Below are 22,064 nucleotides of genomic sequence, written 5' to 3'. Positions count from 1 at the left end.
TCAGAAAATGTGGTCAACCTGGCAGATTTAGAACCGAGGAACAAGAGGCATTGGAATCTGGAGCAACACACACAAAGTGCTGGAGGAACTCAGCAGGTCAGGCAGCATCAATGGAGGGAAATAAACAGTCGACGTTTCGGGCTGACACCCTTCATCAGGAGTGGAAAGGAAGAGGGCAGAAGCCAGAATAAAAAGGTAGGGGTAGGAGGGAGGAGCACACGCAGGCAGGTAATAAGTGAGTCCAGGGGAGAGGGGGAATGGAGGTGGGGAAGGAGGATGAAAGGGAAATGATGTGAGAAGCTGGGAGGTGATAGGTGGAAGAGGCAGGGGGCTGAAGAAGAAGGAATCCGATAGGAGAGGACAGTAGACCATGGAATAAAGGGGACCAGAGGCGGGTGATGGGCGGGTAATAAAGGGGACCAGGTTTAGAACAGTCCCGTTAACCTGGCGAGAATTTCACAAGTCAGCTGGAGAGCGTGTGACCAGCTCTGGACGCCAGGAGGAGCTCCAGCCCCGTTCTTGTGGTTTACTGGGGAGGGAGGGGTGGTGGGAGATGGGTTCAGACAGACGAGCTCAGGAAGGCTGACACTCGGTGGGCCAGTGCGCCTGGTTTGCATCCCGTGGCTCGCTGCCTCGTCCCATCACTATTGTCATGTTGTAGGTTGATTTCTAAGCCAGGATCGACAGTTTGCAACGAACTTGGGCCGGTGCAAAGGAAAAAAGCAAGAACACTTCAGCATCCAGCTGCTGAAAAAAAAGAGGGTAGCGTCGCTCCTCCAAGACCCGAAAGGTATGCAAAAGAAAGATTGCAAACTTTGTTCTTCATTTACACTCCTTGTTTTATTTGCACAGATATTTCCTTGGAGAATTCTGGTGCCACCAACCCCCCCCCCCAAAAAAAAACCCGACTTAAATACATTTGCAAACGTGACAGGATGAAAGCAGGTTACTGGGTTGAAACACGCCCAATGCCTGTCCCCGTTTCCCCGAGAAGCAATCATGGCTTAATTTTATTTTAAGAGAGTTTTTTTTTGCTGTTGACCGAGAACGTAGTTCGTGTTCATTGTTCTTGAAACCATTGCACCGCTCTCTCCCCAACTGCACCCAGTTGCAAACTCGACATTTATGATCTAGCATGAAAACAATTACTTGCGTTCAAAGGAACCACAAAGCTGTGGATCGACAGGGCTTGACTTAAATGCGGACAGGAATGGGTAAAATATTCCTTAGACATTAAGGTTGTATCAGAGACAGATTTCAGATCTTCTGGCATCATACAATGAAACCACATTCATTATTGAGCTCCAGCATCCTACGGCAATAGACTGTGTGCTGTCATTCTTTTACCCACCTCCACATTTGCCGAGACCTGCAAACATTGAAAATCACGTTATTAATCTTTACTGGACAGCTTCGCTGGTCTCTCAGTTGTCCAACACCATGATTTATTTACAGTAGAGATAGACCTTCCCCCTTGGTCTCATTGAGGATCACTTTCACGTCTGAGGTTGAAGTGAGAGGGTTTGGTCCCCAATCCAGAGATTTGAGCACAAGATTTTGGCTGGTGCAGTAATGAGGGGGTGCTCTTGTGTCGGAGGTGTTGCCCGGTGGAAGATCTGTGGTACCACTGGAGGGAGAGCCCTGGGTCCCTCCATAAGATTCTGATCAGTATCAATCACTCGTCAGACATCCAAAATGGATCAACAAATGCTGTTGTGGGATCTTGCTGAGTGTAGAGTGGCGGTTGCATTTACCACAGTTTACAATACTTCTGCAGCTCTTCATTTGTTTGTTAAGCGGCTGCGGTTGTGAAAGGCATTCTATAAACGCAAATCCTTTTATTGTAAAGCTGTGAGATTTCAATTGTTAAATGAAAATAAAAAAACTGCAGATGTTGGTAATCTAAAATAAAAACTTGAAATGCTGACAAAAGGTCATCGACCTGAAAAGTTAACTGTTTCTCTTTCCACAAATGCTGCCTGCCAGCATTTTCTGTTTTCATTTCATTTGTTATATGTTGCTTAAAGATAAGGTTTACTTTTTTAAAATTTTAAATAAGAATAGTTCATCTCTTGCTCAATTTTTACATCCTCTGGCTGCTTACTATCCTTGGCCATCCTTGGCTCTTGGTAAACCAGCTGATGGGAGGTTAGGTCACACCATCTTGGCACAGCTTTGGAAGCCTTGTTTTTTGTTCTCACTGTGTGGGAAGCATTTTGCTTCTCCTTCATTGTAAACATCTGAAACCTGGTGCTCTGTGGTGTGTAGGGAGGATGGGAGTGACTGCCTCTTAAATTGGGTCCAGTGGAACTCTCCACTGTTTCACAGGTTTTACCTTGGAAATGCATGTGGTGACGTCCATCTCGCTGTCTCCTTCCTGTTGAAGATTTACAACATACCATAATCCACCAAAGAGTTTGCATTTTGGTAATGCTGATTGCTGTGTTTAATTGGTTGTTCCATAAGTATGCAATGATATCCAAACACTGTGATCCTGAAACTATTCCATGGGGAAAAACATGTGAATACTTAATCCTTAGTACCCTGTCAGTCTTGGTAACTGTTTAAAATCATGGATTAAAACTTCCGCTCAAGTAATGCTGCACATTCTTTGTTCACAACTTCAGAGTCTCTGCATCTTAAAGTTACAGTTGGAACAAGAAACAAATCTGGTGGGGGGGGGGGAACAAAAATGATAAGCTAGTTTTTATTCACAGTCCATATGTGATTGTTGTGGACACCAGACCCCACTCTCTGGCGTGTGGGGGTTGGGTTTGGAGAGCAATAAATGTTGGTGAAATCTCCAACATAAGTCCCTTTGAGAGAAACTTCAGTTTTGAACATGAAGTAATTCCTCAACTTGCACATCCAAATCCTGGAGATTATTACTGAATCCGGGTTCAGTAGCCTTTTGTGCACCATAATATGCAGTTTTATTTTTCAAATTGTTCTGATTCATATTGCCAATGATTTTAAATCCTGCTGGTGGCGTCAGTTTCTCTTTATTTACTCTAAAAACCTTTAATAATTTTTCCTAAATCGCTCTGAGGGACAATCCGACTGTCTCTAGTTTCTCGTCACAACCAAATCCCGTGCTCTGATCAATCTCCCCAGTATCCTGATATCTGTCTCCAAAGTTTTGACGTTCAGTGGTTTTACATTGCAAGTGTGATTTTTTTTTTTTGGTTTCATTACAAGGAACAGTAGACATTCAGAGTCAGGGTTCAAGATGACACCAGAGTGAGGTTCCACTTTTGGTGGAGGAGGTGGGAGTGAGGGATGGCTGGTCTCTTCCACAACTGAGTTTTGCCCAGATTTACGTTGTACTGATTTAGCAATGGTGTAAGGTGAAAACCATTTTACCCTCACTCTTAAACATCTTGGTGTATAAGAAAGAAGAGCTGGAATAGTCACACACTACTTCAAGTTTGCTCCCCAGTTCAATAAAATCATGTCAGATCTGACTGTCGGCCCCAAGCCCACTCTCCTGACTGTTCTCCGTAACCTTTGAGTCATAGAGAAATATGGTGTGGAAGTCACCCTTTGGCCCACTGAATCCGTGCCGATCATCAACCACCCATTTACAGTAATCCCACTTCTTATTCTACCCATATTCTCATCAACTCCCTCCAGATTCCACCACTTACCCACACCGGAGGGGCAATTTACAGTGCCCAGTTAACCTCACAACCCTTGTGACTTTGGGGTGTGGGAGGAAACCAGAGCACCTGGAAGAAACCTACAGAGTTACAGGTAGAAAGTGCAGACAGCACCAGAAGTCAGGATTGAACCTGGGTCTCTGGCACTGTAAGGTAGTGGCTCTATTAACTGTGCCACGTGCGCCCCGTAGCTCAAAAAGCCAACTAAATGTACTATGAGTACTCTGTTCTACGTTTAATTGCATGGCTGTGATGGGGCCATTGCATTTAAATCCATGGAAGAGGATTGATCATTCATTGCTGGCTGGAACGATATCCTAACAGACATCTTCTGCAGTTTGGAAGCTCACTGCCTTTTCCTGAATGGGTTGTCGTGTCATTGTATAAGCAATATTCTAATTGCTTCTCTGCTGTAAGAAAATAATCAGCTCTTTAAGGGCAATAAGGTATGAGTGAAGCCCGTGAGAATTCCAGTTTATCAGTCGAGAACTGCTGGATAGATGTAGCCAGTTGCTGCACATTGCAGTTTTGCTTCAGATTAGTTCCAGGGTTGAGTGTCCACAGTTGAGACCAGCCAACAAAAAAAGTGTTGTTATCAGTGAAGTCCTGATTTTAACAGGAATGGGAAACTTGGGGGACAAAACAGTGAGAGTGGAATGAACCTTCTGATACCTGCCCTCAGCACCTTACCCCTTTAGAATATGAGGTCTGAGTTACAAATTTTCCCTCAATTTCAGTTTTGCATGCAACATACATGCACCATTATATCGCACTTCATGCGTGTGACCAGGATGAGCTTCTAATCCCCATCGTTCCTGGGCCTATAATTAAGGCACCAACACCATCCCCTTTTAGAGTGTCAAATTTAGAAACTTAATGGAGTTCAAATTAAAACTGAGTGTGACCAGTTCCAAAATGATAGTTTGATTTTCTGTTCCAATGTTGTGTTCTGCTTCCTACAACCCATTCTGGTCTAATCAGTGTAGCGATACATGCCAACTCAGTCAAGATCCATAGAACAATGACGATGGCTGACATCTTTCCAGGGCCGCTTTTGGATGACTTGGTAGCACCCATCACCCTCACAGTAGACTGGTTTTGATATGATTACCTCATCTTCATTGGAAAGAGTGCAGAAAGGATTCATGGATGTTACCGGTACTGGAGGACTTTAGTTATAAGGGTAGGCTGGGAATTTTTTCCCTGGAGTATAAAGGGTGATATTTATAAAATCATGAGGGGCATAGTCTTTTTCCCAGGGTAGGAGAGTCTAAAATTAGAGGGCATAGGTTTAAGGTGAGAGGGGAAAGATTTTAAAGGGACCTGAGGGGAATCTTTCTCGCACAGAAGGTGGTGAGTACACGGAACGAGTTGCCAGAGGAAGTGGTAGAAATAGGTGGACTTAGAATATTTAAGAAGTTTAGACAGGTACGTGGATGGGAAAGGTTCAGTGGATGTGAATTAAATGCAGACTAGGTCAGTTAGACAACTTGGTCAGCATGGACCAGTTGGGCCGAAGGGCCTGTTTCCGTGCTGTATAACTCTATAGTTGGAAAGTCGTAAGTTCAGTTTTCAATCCAGTCTGACACTCCTATGCCGTCCTGATGGAGATCAGCACTGTTGAAGGTGCCGCCTTTCAGTTGAGCCATTAAATTGAGGTTCAGTATCCCCATTCAGGGAAATGTAGAAAATGACGAGTAAGAATTCTCCCTGGTGAAGTGGTCAATCTTTATATTTTATTTAAAACAAAAATGGTCTTTAGGATGTTATACAAAATGGAAGTATTGATCAGTCCATGGAGCCTATGGGATTGTGCTGCCAACAATTTTGCTATAATTCTAACACTGACTACATTACACAGAATTCCTTCATGTAGGAATGCTGGAGGCCATGTTATATAAATGTAAACGTTTCTTCAGAAATTGGAAATTTACAGCATGGTTAGAATTAGATCAATAAAATTGCAGTCAAAGCATTGAAGTGTTTGTACCTATATTTCACATCAACTTAAATTGCACAGTATATTCAGTTTTTTTTAAAAAGGGCTGAATAATTAATGGCATATCAAGACGTAACACAAAAATATACAGAAGTATTACAGTTGAACCTACAGATGAAAGTTTTCTGTAATAATTATTATCCTTTCATTACTCATGAGAGATGAGAATTCGAGTAAACTGGGGAAGCTCCTGTCAGTCATTGAAATCCAGGAGAATTTAAGCCACAGATGATTGCCTGCAAAGTAACTATTTAATGAAGGGCTTTGGGAAAGAATTTTCACTTCTGTGTTAGATTTTTTTGGCTGTCACTTAGTCAGAAAGGAATTATGGAAAGGAATGAAACTCCAAACAAGGTCTCTAATGGACACACAAAGTTATGAATGAATCAGAAGGGGAGGCTGATGGTCATGTGGGACAGAGTAGGTTTAAGGTTACAGGTGAATTAGAAGAGACAATATTTAATCTTGTCTCATATTGGCCTGTTGGCAGTCGGCATGTACTCGGTGGGCTGAATTGTCGCCTATGTCATATTTTTTGTTTGTTTTCTTTTCATATATGTAAAAAAAAAGCCATTTGGCCCACTGAGGCTATGCCAGATCACAGAGCAATCCCAATCCCCATTTACCTCCCTGTAACCTATTCTCTCTCCCATCCCCATTAACTCCCTCAGATTCTCTTGCTACCCACCAACACTAGGGGTAATTTACAGTAACGAATGAACCTACCAACCACCAAGTCTTTGGGATGTGGAGGAAACTGGAGCACCCACGGGGAATCTCGCACGTTAACAGAAAGAACGTGGAAGCTCCACGCAGACAGCATCGGAGATCAGAATTGAACCCCGGTCACTGGAGTTGTGACATGCCTGCACTATCTGCAGTGCTTCTGTGCTACCTTGTCATAATAAGTCTGTTAGGTTTCTTAAAATATATTAAAAGATTTGATTGCTTTCTTATGTAAATGATTCTATTCAGTTCACTCTGCTCCATAGCTATATTACCCCCACTGGACTGTGGTGATCTCCCTTTGCTAGTGTCAGCAAGTTTGGTACATGTGTAGGATCATGTAAGTTCTGAACCTACTGGCCAAGTTTCACAGGCAGTTCCTTGACTGCACTCAGCATTGGCCTCCAGATTGATTCCAGAGGGGAGGTATTAAATTTCTGAACTTTCCAGCACATGTGCTTGGGAATGCCTCTGCACCAGGTTAGGCCTCCTGAGGTTCACTGAGTCCATGCATTGGAATTCAGAGGTGCACCTACAAGGGAAAAGGACATACTTAAGGTAACTTAGAGTTTTGAATTAATCAAGTATGCTTTAATGTTCTTAATTATTTGGAAGTCTCTGTAAATGATTTTTTTTAAAAACAATCTTTTAAGTTTTAATGTTTTATAATTGCTTATTTAATTTTTAATAGTTCTTGAATGTTTCAATATGCTGGGATGTTTAGAAACATTCAGAATTCTTGACACCTTTGACAGCTGGCCAGACCTGATGGTGTGGTTCAGCCAGATTTCAAAACTTTTTTACAGATGTCTGAACTTGTTCTGCCCTGCTCACATGATGATCTGGCATCATGCAATGTCCTGGTAATATGAAAGGCTTCGCCATTTAGGATTGATGCCTTGCCAACAAATTAACAATAGGGTGTCCACAAAAGCTACAGCTGTCTCTCTTCCGTGGGTCAGTGGTGAGTGCAAGTGCATTTATGCTGGTGGCAATTTCTGCCCCAGTGGTAGTTTTCACATGTCTGACAATGACACCCAGCCTTATTTCACCAACTCCTCAATTATGGTGGAGAGCATTCTGACTGGTTGCATCACTGCCTGGTATGGAGGCTCCAATGCATAGGATCGAATGAGGCTGCAGAGGGTTGTAGACTCGGCCAGCTCCATCATGGGCACAACCCTCCCCGCCATTGAGGACATCTTCAAGAGGCGGTGCCTCGGAACGTGGCATCCATCATTAAGGATCCTCACCATTTGGGACATGCCCTCTTTGCATTACTACCATCAGGGAGGAGGTACAGGAGCCTGAAGACTCACACTCAACATTTTAGGAACAGCTTCTTCCCCTCCGCCATCAGATTTTTGAACCGTCCATGAACACTACCTCGTTATTCCTCTTTTGCACTATTTATATATTTTGTAACTTAGTCATTTTTATGTCTTGCACTGTACTGCTGCCTCAAAACAACAAATTTCATGGTATATGTCAGTCATAATAAATCTGATTCTGTGGCTCACTGTCAGTTTTTCTTCAATAATGCTTCTTTGCAGTTCCTTGGAATTGTCTACCACGTTAAAGCTATCAGATAAATGCTCATTGTTGTGGCCCATTTAATTTGCCACAGTGAATATCTCATGTCACAACATAGAAAATTCAGAAAGTTAGTTCTATTTTGGACTTCAATATTTGTTTAGTTGCTTTGTTGCTGGTTGTTGATATCTGGGCATTCTTTTCAGCTCCAGGTAAAGAAAGTAAAACATGAATTCCTTTCACTGAGAGCCACGGGCTGGGGTGTAGGTTGGGGAGGGCTGTCATTAAACTCTTTGCTTAAATTCATTTCATTGGTTGAAAAGAATTTTGTGATATATTGATGCTGTGATGAGAAAGGGTGGAGTAGGGAAAGAGGCCATTCAGTCCATCGAAGTTGTGCCAGGCTGATGCAAGAGTAATCCGGCAAGTCTTGTTTCCTCGCCCTGTCCCCATAGTCATTCAAATTATTACCTTTCAAATACTTATCCAGTCCCCCTTTGAATGCCATGACTGAACTCGCTACCCCTTTCCCAGCAGTACATCTTGTATGTTAACCACTCAAGCATAAATTTTTTTTTGCCAGCTACCTTCATTCCATGTCCTCTAATTCTTGACCTCTGCCAATGGGATCTCTCTCTCTACCTATCTATATATACCCTTCATGATTTTGAATACCTCCATCAGATCCCCTCACTTGCTTATTTTAAAAAAAAACTTCTCCAGTCTATCCACATAACAAAAGACCCTCATCCCTGAAATTATTTCAGTAAATCCTTTTTGCACCCTCTCTAACACTTTCACGTCTTTCTCAAAGTGTGAAGCCACATGTAGGCACAATGCTCCAGTTATGACTAAACCATTATTTTGTAAAAGTTCACCATGACTTTCTTTGATTTTGGACTCTGTGCATCCATTTATAAAGTCCAGGATCCAGTCTGTTTTTCTTAATTTTCTGCTACTTTTAATGAATTCTGCACATATTCCGTTGGATCCCCCTGTTTCTCTTTTAGAATTATGCCCTCTAGGTTCTACATTAAATTCATCTATTAGGACAGATAAGTCCCTGGGGCCTGATGGAATATTCCCCAGGCTGCTAGGCGAGGGAGGAGATTGCTGAACTGTTGGCTAGGATCTTTGAGTCCTTGTTGTCCACGGGAATGGTACCGGAGGATTGGAGGGTGGCAAATGCTGTTCCCTTATTCAAAAAATGGTAGTAGGGATAGTCCAGGGAATTACAGACCATTGAGCCTTACATCTGTGGTGGGCAAGCTGTTGGAAAGGATTCTTGATAGATAAATGCTCATAGATAGGATCTATGAGCATTTAGAGAATCATGGACTGATTAGGGACAGCCAGCATGGCTTTGTGAAGGGAAGATCATGTCTCGCAAGCCTGATAGGGTTCTTTGAGGAGGTGATCAGGAAGATTGATGAGTGTAGTGCAGTAGATGTGGTCTACATGGATTTTAGTAAGGCGTTTGACAAGGTTCCACATGTTGTCTTCTTCAAAAAGTCAGAGGGTATGGGATCCAGGGAGGCTTGGCCATATGGATTCAGAATTGGCTTGCCTGTAGAAAGCAGAGGGTTGTGGTGGAGGGAGTGCATTCAGATTGGAGGGCTGTGACTAGTGGTGTCTCACAAGGATCGGTTCTGGGACCTCTACTTTTCATGATATTTATTAATGACTTGGATGAGGGGGTGGAAGGGGGGGTTAGCAAGTTTGCAGATGACACAAAAGTCGGTAGTGTTGTGGATAGTGTGGAGGACTGTTGAAGCTTACAGAGGGATCTTGATAGGATGCAGATCTAGGCTGAGAAGTGGCAGGTGGAGTTCAATCCGGAGAAGTGTGTGGTGGTACACCTTGGAAGGACAAACTCCAAGGCGGAGTACAAGGTTAATGGCAGGATTCTGGGTAGTGTAGAGGAGCAGAGGGATCTGGGGGTTCATATCCACAGATCCCTGAAAGTTGCCTCACAGGTGGATAGGGTAGTTAAGAAAGCTTATGGGATGTTAGCATTCATAAATTGCGTGATTGAGTTTAAGAGCCGCGAGGTAATGATGCAGCTCTGCAAAACTCTGGTTAGACCACACTTGGAGTACTGTGTCCAGTTCTGGTTGCCTCATTATTGGAAGGATGTGGGAGTGTTGGAAAGGGTGCAGAGGAGCTTTACCAGGATGCTGCCTGGATTAGAGAGTATGGATTATGAGGAGAGACTAAGGGAGCTAGGGCTTTACTCTTTGGAGAGAAGGAGAATGAGGGGAGACTTGATAGAGGTATACAAAATATTAAGAGGAATAGATAGAGTGGACAGCCAGCGCCTCTTTCCCAGGGCACCAGTGCTCAATACAAGAGGGTGTGGCTTTAAGGTAATGGGTGGGAAGTTCAAGGGAGATATGAGGGGGAGGTTTTTCACCCAGGGAGTGATTGGGGCATGGAATGCGCTGCCTGGGGTAGTGGTGGAGGCAGGTACATTGGTCAAGTTCAAGAGATTGTTAGATAAGCATATGGAGGAATCTAAAATAGAGGGATATGTGGGAGGAAGGGGTTAGATAGCCTTAGGTGTGGTTCATAGCTTGGCACAACATGGTGGGCCATAGGGCCTGTATTGTACTGTATGGTTCTATATCTACTACTGTATTTTCCTGGCAATTCATTTTCAAGTTTTGTTTAGACTGCAAATTGTGCCCAGTTCACCCAGTCATTAAGATAAGATATCTTTATTAGTCACATGTACTGTACATCGAAACACACAGTGAAATACATCCTTTTGTGTAATGTTCTGAGGGCAGCCCACAAGTGTCGCCACGTTTCCAGCGCCAACATAGCATGCCCACAACTTCCTAACCTGTACGTCTTTGGAATATGGGAGGAAACTGGAGCACGAGGAGGAAACTCATGCAGACACGGGGAGAACGTACAAACTCCTTACAGGCAGTGGTCGGATTTGAACCCGGGTCGCTGGCACTGTAAAGGGTTACACTAACCGCTACATTACCGTGCCTGCATATAGAGTCATTGAGTCATACAGCATGGAAACAGATCATTCAGCACACCACATCCACGCCAACCACTGGGCACCCATCCATGCTAATCCCATCTTCCACCACTTGCTTCGGTGATTCAAGTGCTCACCTGGACACTTCTTAAATGCTGTCAGCAACCCTGCTTCCACCACTTCCTCCAGCAGTGTGTTCCAGGCACTCACTACTCTCTGGGTGAAAAAGGTCCCCCCTCGGGTCCCTTTACCATATATCCTCTAATTTTATTCACTTCTGATATGAGGAATAGTTTCCTGCAATCTATACCTCTCATAATTTTACATACCTCAATCATGTCCTTTCTTGATCTCCTTTGCTCTAGGGAAAACAGACCTAGCCTCTCCAATCTCTACTCATAACAAACGATCTATCCCAGACAACATTCAGGTGAATCTCCTCTACACCTTCTCGAGTGCTATCATATCTTTTCCTATAGTCTGCTGACTAGAACTGCATGCATCTAGATTAAGAAAAGTAGCAGTTCTAGCACTAGTGGGAAAGGTATAATTACCCTCTTACTAAAAGCGAGTTGTTTACCACAATTTATTGTTTCCTCGCACTTGTGCTGCTGCAGTCCTTTATATTCCGTGGCCTTCAATCTTGCTGACGAGCTTATTATGTGACACCTTGTCAAACACCTTTTGATTTCTCCCTGTTCTTTCTTGTTCCTTTTTTGTCCCTCCCTCCTCTTTCCCCCACCCCCCCTTCTTATATGTGTCTTTGACCAGAAGCATTAATGTTGAATGAATATTCCTACTTACTGTGGGTGTTGATCTTTGACGTTTGATGGACAGTTAGTTCTCGTGGGCTTAGGGTGTCATGTGAGCACAGCAATCTTTATGCAGCTAGCTTAGTTAATAAGTACAAGTAAGATATTTTAGTAAAGCTGGAAATACTAGATCCGTTGAAATACATTTACATTTTAATTCGATTTTCTTCAAGTTCCAGTCCGATAATATAAATCAAACTGATTTAGATTGTTGACAAGAGTTTTTCTCAATGATTCTTACATTTTATGCCACATAATATTTTCTAGTTACTCTTTTGCTGGTTTAAGTCTCTTTTTTGATAGTTGAATTCAAATCTGACAAGAGTGTTGTCAGTGTGAATTAGATAAAACAGAGCCAGTTATAATGCTTCAGAAATGTGCATTAGAGCTCAGTGAATGCCATGTTATTATACAGTAAAACTCATAATAATCTGCTGTCCGACCATTCGGAAATCCTGATGGTTCGGCATCTGGCTCACCAGGAAGTGTTTCCCATGCTCCCCCGAAACTCACTGGATTCCGTGTGGCTCCGAGACTCACCAGTTTCCATACTCCCTTGAGACTCCCAGAGGTCACAGTTCCCAGGCACACCTGAAGCTTGCCGAGTTCAACGGAGGATTTATTACAATATTGTGTGACATCCTAACAAAAAGTTAGAAGTGTGTTGGGGAATTAGTAAAGAATAATATCCAACAGACCGGAAATTTGCTAGTCCAGCATCACCAAAGTTTAGAGTGTAATATTAGGATTCTATGCATTGTCTTTTGGAGTTGGGCTCATGATCATCTACTGCAAGAATTGCTTCACCTACTTAAGTAAAAAGCAAAATACTGCGGATGCCTGGAATAAAGTCAGGAAATTCTGGAAATAGTCTGCAAACCAGGCAGCATTTATGAAGAGAGAGGTAGATTTAATGTTTCAGGCTGCTAACCTTTGTTCAGAAGTAGAAGATTGGAGATCTTCTCCAATAGCTGAGAGTAAATACAGAGCGAAAGAAAAGTTGGTAGTGGAGAGTAGGAGAGAGGGTGGGTGTCAGAGAGGTAAAGAATAAAATAGAAGTTATGTGATAATAACAAGGGGAGAAGCTATTAAATTATGAAAGGAAATTTGGAGCAAGGCAAATAGGGGTGATCATGGGACAAGTAAAGGAACAAAAGGTGGGTCAAGGAGGTGTAAGTGGTTACAGGAGAATCGAAGAGGAGGAAGGATGGAAATACTGGCTAAGAGGAGAAGACTTTAAGTGGTCTCGAGATCCATTTGGATCCAGGCCTTTGCTCCTTTTGATGTTATTGTGAAATTTGAACAATAAATTGCACTATGATAGAAAATCTGGAAATGAGTGGGATTCACCACTTGCTCTAATAGCTTTAAACAGCAAGTTTCAATGAGGATAAATTGAATAAGCTATAACATTCAAAAGTTAAGGGTGTTTTTAAATTTATAATTTTCTCTTCATTTACTCAATCATCTTATCTCCCCTACGTACAGATTCCTATGGCATACAACTCCATTTACGATCCAGAGCAAAGGAATCCGTAGGCCAACCCTAATCCTGGCTTCCTGTCCAGTAGGAGCCATCATACAGAAATCCTGGACAGGAGCCTTGCCCAATAGTCTCCAGTAGAGCGATAAGACAAATTACGATGTCCCCACTCCTTCCCTGACAGATAAGATATCTGAGCAGTGACCAGGGTCATTATGGCTGTTTGCTTTGTGAGCTTTAGCTTTTAATCTTAATGATCATGATTGTAATGAGTATGGGACAAGATATCTGAACATAGTTTTGTTACCAGTTATTGTTGTAAGGTCATTTACTCTTTAGTTTTTAAAGCTGGTGCTTTATTTTTTCACACTGAAGTGACCAAAATCATGAGCCTCAGTGCATCGGGAAATGAATGCAGTTAGTGAATTCTTAAAAAGTTTCCTATCATTAGATATTTGAGAACTGAAATGAATAACTGAATTAATTTAGTAGGAAAATAATGTGGAAATGTTTGTGGTAATAGTGCTGAGAGACAAGCTTGGATTGATAGTTCCTTTCATGACTCTGGACTTTACAGGCAATGAAATACTTTGAAAATCTCTAACATAGGAAATCTGGCAGCCACTTCGCAAGTTTCCACAAACAGTCATAGAATAATGGCCAGATAGTTTTAGTGATGCTACTTGTGGGTTAAGTAATGATGAGGGAGAATGGTTTTGCTCTTTTGCATCCATCAGTGAGGATGAATCTGGCCTTGGTTTATTGACTCATCTAAAGGACAGTTAATCTGACAGTGTAGCTTTCCCCCAGTACTATACTGTAATGCCATAGATGTCGTCTTTTTGTTAAACCCTGCTCTGAGCAACTTGTACACCCCCAGGAAAAGAGTATTTGTGGAAAGACAATAATACTGTGTATGATTCGCCCTCAACCAGCTTAAATTGTGAATATTCAAGTCATTCAGAAACTGAGAAGGTAAAGCATGATTGGTTTCTGACCCGTTGCGCTAGTGATGCGGAGTTAACTTGTTGAAATTGAAACATATTATTGGAAATATTCAGCAGGTCATAGAGTTACATAGCACAGAAGCAAGCCCTTTGGTCTGTTGCATGTGTGTGTGTCAATAATCAAACACCCATTCACAGTAATCCCATTTAATTCTTATTTTTATATTTCCCTACATTCCCATCAATTTTCCCAGACTCTACCACCACCACTGCCTACAGCTACACACCAGGGGTAATTTACAGCGGCAAATTAGCCTGTGTCTTTTTTGCATGTGAGAGGAAACCTGACCATTTGGAGGAAACTCACGTGGTCACATGGAGAACAAACAAAATCCACACAGGCACCAAGATTGAACCCGGGTCACTGGAGCTGTGAGGCAGCAGCTCCTACTAACTGCACTGTGATGCTACCCTGTGCTGCAAGGCAGCATCTGTTGGAGAGAAAGAGTTAATGTTTTGGGTCAATGACCTGTCATCAGAGTGAGGCCAGATTACCCTCCTCAGAAGGGAAGTAATGCCACTTCCAGGTAAAAGCAAACGTCAAGGTACCCTAAACTGAACTTTTAAAAGGGCAATGATGTAAGACCTCAAAGTGATATACAAGAGAACTTCAATTGAGGATAGAAAGAATACCTAACCTGGCAAATGAACCAGAGCCACAGGAGGCACATGCATCGAGTGTTTTAGATTTGAAAGAGAATGCTTTGTAGGACAGTGGATAGAGATTCTATAGTTGCCTTCCATAGGAGATTGGGTAAATACTTGAAGGAAGAATAGTCACATGAGTGTGGGTTAGAGTTGAGTCATGTGATTAATTAAATTGTTCTTTCAATGGGCAGAATCAGTGGCTGCCTTTAACATGTTTTGATTCCAGAGACAGCCTGCCCAACATGCAGTACAGGCACATGCCCATAGATTGGTTAAACCAGATGGAAATAGAAATGTGCAGTTACAAAAAGTTTGGAAATTAAAACAAAGTGTTTATCATGCCCAAAATAAAGTAGAGCAGCAATCAGTAAAGTCAGTAAACTGTTGTACAATAAAGTTAAAGGCTGCATAATGTAAACTGGAAGAAATCTAGATTAAACACGTCAGACAGTGTATTGAGCCCAGTGTACAGATCTTGTCTCCAAAAGCTTCAGAAAGGTGTTTTAGCACTGGAGCCAACACAGGGAAGAGCAGCAAGACAGATCCATTATGTCAAGGTCAGAGTTTAACACAAAAGACTAGAGTTTGTTGATAGCTTTGGGAGAAATGATTCTGGAGGTCAAAAGATGTAGCATGAAAAAGATAAAACTGTAAAACCACTTTCGGTTAAGTTGCTGGAGAAGGTCAAGGAGTCATATTGAAACTATTAGAAAGTCAGTAAGGGCAGATCTCAAGAAATTCTTTTCCACATAAAAAGTGGGGCACGATCATTGGGGTCATTTAAGAACACATTTTATGGGCAATGGGGAGCTCTTTGAGGACTCTCAAAACTAATTATCCTTTGAAATTGTGAAAGGGATGAATTGTGCCCAATTTTGAACAATTTTAGTTGCCTATAAATGGCCTATATAAATTCTGAAATGTTTAAAAAAAAAGAAATTGAAGCATTCTTGTTGAAGAGTTGTGACAATTCACTGGTTTGGGGTGTTTACAGAGTCAAAATTTCCCAATTCAGTCTATTGGTTCAATATTATTTTCTGCATTTGATGTATTATAATTGGTTTGAAAATAAGTTAATTTTGAAAGGATGGAAACGGGCTAAGTAAACTTAATCAAAAAAACAATAACAAACGATAGATCAGTAGTGGAAAATATTTAAAATATTAATCAATACACCGAGAAGTATGTTCTGCTGAAGCACGAAGTAACTAATAAACAGCAAGGATGAATAATGATGAAAAATGGAAAGAGAAGATAAAAACCATGCGCTATGTACATTACCATAAAGGGAAGGGAACAGAAGAATATGAATAACTGAAGAAGCTTTTAAAAAAAGGGAAAGAAAGGTTATCAAGGAATATTAAACAAATTAGTAAATTATTCTGCAGATGCATAATTGAAAAATTATCATGGTCCCACTAAAAATGCATAGGATAAACTCAAAGATAATGACAGTGAAATGTTGAAATATTAACAATTACTTTGCATAAGTATTTGCCAGGAAGGCTAATAGGATGGGTGTAACCTCAGAAGAGATAAAGTTATAAAAACAGTTACCAAAAAGACTGCAAATGCTTGAAATCTGAAATAAAAGCAGAAATGCTGGAATGCACTGAGATTGACTCTGTCATGGACCTATTGTTTAGGATCATAGCTGGCATACTATCATGAAGCAACTGTAAGGTGGAGATGAATTTCAGCAGAAAGCCAAATTTGAGCGGGGTGTTTTACATTCTCTCTTGAGCCAAAGGCTTTGGTAAAGTTGAAAATGGCCATGCCTGCTGCCGCTCTCTGCATTTCTCTTGGAGTTGCTGTATGATGAAGATCATGTCCTCTTTGTGGATGGAGTCCACACTGAGATTTGGAGAGCAGCTCTGCTAGCACCAGGAGGAGTGGTTGAGGAGGACGCTGGTAATGATCTTCCATGTGGCAGAAATCAATGAGATCCCTCTGGAGTTACCACATTCAGATTTGTCTCCTTTCTTGAAGGTAAGCGTGATTGCGTTATCTCTGAGGCCTGTTGGCAAGTCCTCCACTTCCTAGACATGGGCGATTTAGGTTGTAGATTTGTGACCAAAGTTCGTCTTCACCAAGTTTTAGAACTTCAGTCCAGATGCCATCTGCTTCTCAAACCTTGTTATTTTCCTATTAGGAATATGGCCTTTTCAGCTTCTGGTCAATCACATATGACAATGAGGCTGGATCATTTTGGCTGCCTTGAGATGGTGTTGGGACACTCTCATCAAGGACAGAGTCACAATTGTGGAGGTCTTTGAAATATTCTTTTCAGCGGGTTGATCGGTGGGGTAGATCCTTGGGTGTTTGGGCCACAGATAAAAGTCCTTGACGTCGCTGAAGAACTCAGTGCCAACTGTGAGTTGCTGGACCTCCTGCTGAACCTCATGTTCTCTCCTCCTCCTGTTCTTTAGGTCACAGGAGTCTATTGCTAGACTTCAGCCTTCAGGTACCTGTAGAGTGTAGGTACCTCTTTTCCCTTGAGGTATGGTGGAGCTTTCAATCCAAAACTACCTTACATTTGCAGTTAATTCAATTCTGGTCATTCTTCTCAAACCCTTCTTGGTTCCAGAATTTCTTCACAGTTGCCAAATACGGTGGACTTCAGTTGGCTGGGAGTCAATAGGTTTTCTGAGGCACTGTCCAAGAAGAGCTACTTTTTGTGGGGGCCCTCAAGAGCTTTGACATTGACCTTCTAGTTTCAATGTTTCTGTTGATGCTGGTGTTCTCTGGCTAGATTGATAAAGTAACAGGATGGGAAGGCGGTAATCAGTCCAGCAACTGATAGTACCTGTCACGATGTGAGTCATGTGGGAATCCTTAACACACTAATAGCACATTTCCATATTTCCATCTTTCCGCACAACATTGAAAGTGGTAATTTTTGGTTCATTGAGTCAATGCCGGCGCACGCACACAGCAATCCCATTCCCTCACTGTTTTCCACTGTGACCCATACATTCTGTGTACTTATCAATCCCACCCCCCACCCTCCCCCCCCAGATTCTACCACTTACCAATGCACCAGGGGCAATGTAAACTGGCTAATTAACCTACTGAGCCACAAATCTTTGGGATGTGGGAGGGACCAGAGTACTTAGAGGAAACCCAGGTGGTCACAGGGAGAACATGCAAGTTCCACGCTGACAGCACCAGAGGTCAGAATTGAACCCAGGTCACTGGCACTGTGAGGCAGCAGCTCTACATGTAACTCTACCAACCGGAAATGAAATTCTAGACAATTTTAATATAAAAATGGAGGAGATAATTGGTAAACTAATCACTCCTGGAAAGATCAAATCTTTTAATCCAGGTGGATTGTTTCCACACATCCTGAAAAAGGCATCGGGTACCACTGCATAAATATAATGTATCATTATCGTGGATAGCAGAAGTGACTCCTATATTAAATTAGGCAGATTGTGTAAATCCAGGGAACTATAGACACGGTACACAGGTAGAGGAATACTGGCAGTTTTCATGAAACATATAATGGTAAAATGTTGACAAACTAATAATATAAGAAAAGGTAGCACAGATTTCAAAAGGGAAGATCTTGCTGGATCAACCTCATTGAATTATTAGAAGTAACTGAAAGAGTAGAAGAGGATGATGTATGTTTATATTTTCAAATGACCTTCACTAAAGTACTGCACAATAGATTCCAGGCCAAAGCCAGAGGATGTGGTATTGGGATTGGTAGCTGGGTGCAACACAGCGGCTCACAGATAAGTACTCAAGCTGGCAGAAGGTGGGATGTGGTGTTTCACAGTGGTCAGAGTACTGAGAGTACGCCTTTAGTATTTGTGGACAACAACAAATTGGAAAGGGTAGTTAGGCAGAGAAAGAATGTGACAGAATACAGGAAGATTTTAATAAAGTTGCAGAATAAATGTAACACTGGCAAATGATTTCAACTTGGATAAGTGGTGAATACTGAATTTTGGTAGGAAGGATAAGGAGGCCACATACTATTGGGTATGAAGTGGAGGAGGTGGGGGTTCAAGGATACAATGCAGGGCAGAAAAAGACCAAACCCAACACTGGTATTTCAATCCTGAAGGAGGGAAGGCATAATGTTAAATTTACTTTGTACCTTGGTTAGGCTCTGAATCATAGACCTATCATTCAGAACTCTAATCCCCTTATTATTAAAAGGATATAGAGGCACTGGAGAAGCTGCAGAAAAAATCCACAAAAATGATAAAAGGATCATTCAGGAAATGCTGAACTAGTTTTTCAGACCCATTCTGATATGTTGTCTCAGGGAGGATGCTGAAGAGCGACCCAATGGAGTTACTTAGTGTTGAATGTGGAGATGTAGGGAAAATGTTTCCATGTGAGGGACTCAAACCGGAGATCATAAGTGTAAAGTAGTTCTAATAAGTCCAATGGAAGGTACAGTAGAAGCATTTTCAGCTGGAAACTGCTTTTCCCTCCTATATATTGGGCTTCCCCTTTTTCCTATCTTCAGTCCTGAAGAAGAGTCATGACCCGAAACGTTAATCGTCTGCTTTTCTCCACGGATGCTGCCTGACCACTGAGCTCCTCCAGCATCATCTTGTTTTTCATTTTCATAGGAATGAGGGTTGTTTTTCCATGTGGAATGGTGTGATGGGCTTGACTTATTGGGGAAAGAAATGGAATTTCTACTGATGGGGTTGGATGATGAAGAAGAGAACGAGTCCGTGCAGAGTATTAGCACCACTGTAGGCTAGCTGTTGAATGGCCTATTTTGAATGATACACACAATATAACAGCAGCTTATAATTGTACCTTGAGACATGAACTCCTGTCTGAACTGGAATTTCCATTTAACCATTTTATTTGTAGCTTCAAAGAGATTGAAGCTTCTAGAGATTGTAGATCAATCCACGTGACCTAAGAGACCCAAATGGAGACATCGCACACCAGCAATAGAAGCTGTGGATCTGCAGTCATGGCTGGACATACAAAGAATGGATGGTCTTATACCATCAGAGGCAGCAAAGCCAAGAGGGATTTAAAATGGAAAATGATTCATGTCGTCTACTGAGCAACACAAAACTTTCTGCATGACACCATTCTGCTCTGGTAGGATGTAGCTGCTCCTTATCCTAGTCAGGACATGTGCTTCAATGCTATTCTACAAAGCTCAAAGTAAGCTGAGGTTTGGAAAGGTCGGTATCAATTGGCTTCCCAAGTCTGCAGTGAGCTCAAGAGTGAATCAATCTTTGGTTCCTTTGAAATATAAGTGAACCTTGTGTCAAGAATCAGAAGTGCATTGTAGCTCAGGGCCTGTCAGTTTGTGAAGCAGGTACGTCATAGTTCTATCACTTGGTCATAAATGCTGTTTAGACTGATTATGTTAATGAAAGTTTGCTCAGGATAACTTTCCTCCTTAATGTAACTTCATGTTGCACCAAACTTTTAATGGATTTTCCCAATCTGCATATGTATTGTGGCCTATTTGTGAGACCAACCTATACATTGATATGACCTTTCAATGATCCCTACATAATGCAAGATTAGCAATATCCTGTTGTATTCTATTTAAATGCCAATTTGCTTGTAGCTATATATAACTATCTCATTAGCTAATTCATGGCATGTGAAGGAATTCCTAATTGGAAGACTGACACTTTACACATTGCTGGGGGACATTTTTAGTAAAAAGCCAATTATAGGATGTGGCGTTTGCTTGCAAACTTAGCATTTATTGCCCATCTCTAGGTGCCCCTGAGGAGTAGCAGTGGATCTAGTTCCTGATCCATGGTCCCACAATGCCAGAAGTTGGGAGTTCCAAGCATTTGACTTGGTATGATGAAGCAATGCAGACATATGTCCAAGTCAAGGTGGAAATGTATGATCGAGGATCAGTACATGATTTAGAAGGAAAGCTAATATTGTTCCCTCACACCTGTTTCTTTTGTGTGATGGAGGTCACAGGTTTGGAATTTATTGCTGAGGATGGCTCAGTGTGTTCCTGTAGTATATGCCACAGTCTGTACTGGTAATGCGTGCAGATCATACACATTACAGCCACAGTGCCCTAATGGTGGAGGGGCAGTAGGTTTGTAGTGTTGGGGACTAGCAAAATAATGCATTACTGGCAAATTATCATCTTTTGTGATATTCAGAGGCTTGGTGAGTTGACCAACATTCCCTCCAGATCAACATGGGTGACACAGTGGCACAGCTAGTAGAGCTGCTACCTCACATCTCCAGCAACCGGGGTTCAGTCCTGACCTCCAGCATTGTCTGTGTGGAGTTTGCGTGGTCTCCCACTGACCACAAGCATTCCTTCCAAGTGCTCTGGTTTCCTCCCACATCCTAGGGAAAATTAGTGGTGGAATGGGAATGCTCTGAGAATTGGCATAAACTAGATGGGCTAAATAGCCTCCTTCTGTGTTGTAAGGAAATATGGAACCCCAAGGACAGATTAACCGGCATTTCTCCTGTTGTTATCTGGAAGCTTGCTGTAGACTCATTGGATGGTGAAGTGTCTGCGTAGCAACAGTAGTGATATTTGCAAAATATCTTGTTGGCTATGCAGTGCTGCTGAGGTGCTATATAAATGCTAATTCTGAGTGAGAATGAATTTACAAGCCCAGAGAATGTTTGGTATCCATTAGAGTACATGAGCTGTGTGTTCTGATAGGATTATCTTAAGGCTCTACAAGAGATTTGTTAGTTGTATTTTCTGAAGGCCATTAAGGCCATTATTCTGTGTCTGAATAAAACTAAACAACTTTGCATTAAGATTAATTTAGGTTTCTGTTGAACAAAGTTAAGACCTGTCAAAGTCAAATTCAGCTGCTGCCAATTTATCCTTTCAATGAGAAAATTTGACATTGTGTATTAGCAGAAAACTGGGAAACAGACGTCCCAAAACTGAGTATATAGATTCCATTAACAATCCTGAATGCACTGTGTCCCAGTTTATCAGTAAACCATGGGAGAAAGCATGGTAGCAAGCCTTTCATCTACAACAGTAGCTTATCCTCTTTAATGATACCATGAGCTTTCAGTGAAGACTCATGCTGTAGTGTTTGACCTTGCTTGAAGCTTGGAGAAGAGAACCTGTGCAGTGGTCTCACCAAAGTCCTCGCTCAAGGTTCAACCTTGATATTAGCAGAAAATGCAATGCTGCTTCTGTTTCTCCTGATGGTCCTGTACTGCTCTGAGCATGTCTACTTAAGACGGCC

The 22,064-nt window shown here is 41.9% G+C and overlaps 1 protein-coding gene across 1 annotated transcript in view; it reads left to right on the top strand.

Moving 5' to 3' along the window:
* Window positions 1–661: 661 nt before the first annotated feature.
* The window catches only part of sema4ba (sema domain, immunoglobulin domain (Ig), transmembrane domain (TM) and short cytoplasmic domain, (semaphorin) 4Ba), a 340,196-nt gene continuing 318,793 nt past the window's right edge, over window positions 662–22,064 (top strand). The window contains exon 1 of the mRNA XM_052040699.1: window positions 662–790. The gene's annotated coding sequence lies outside the window, so the exon portion shown is untranslated. The remainder of the gene's footprint in view (window positions 791–22,064) is intronic.

Source organism: Pristis pectinata, chromosome 28 (assembly GCF_009764475.1).
Source record: "Pristis pectinata isolate sPriPec2 chromosome 28, sPriPec2.1.pri, whole genome shotgun sequence".
NCBI classification, from domain to species: domain Eukaryota; kingdom Metazoa; phylum Chordata; class Chondrichthyes; order Rhinopristiformes; family Pristidae; genus Pristis; species Pristis pectinata.
The sequence above is the reverse complement of the archived record's forward strand: the minus strand, read 5'-3'. Positions and strand labels throughout refer to the sequence as shown.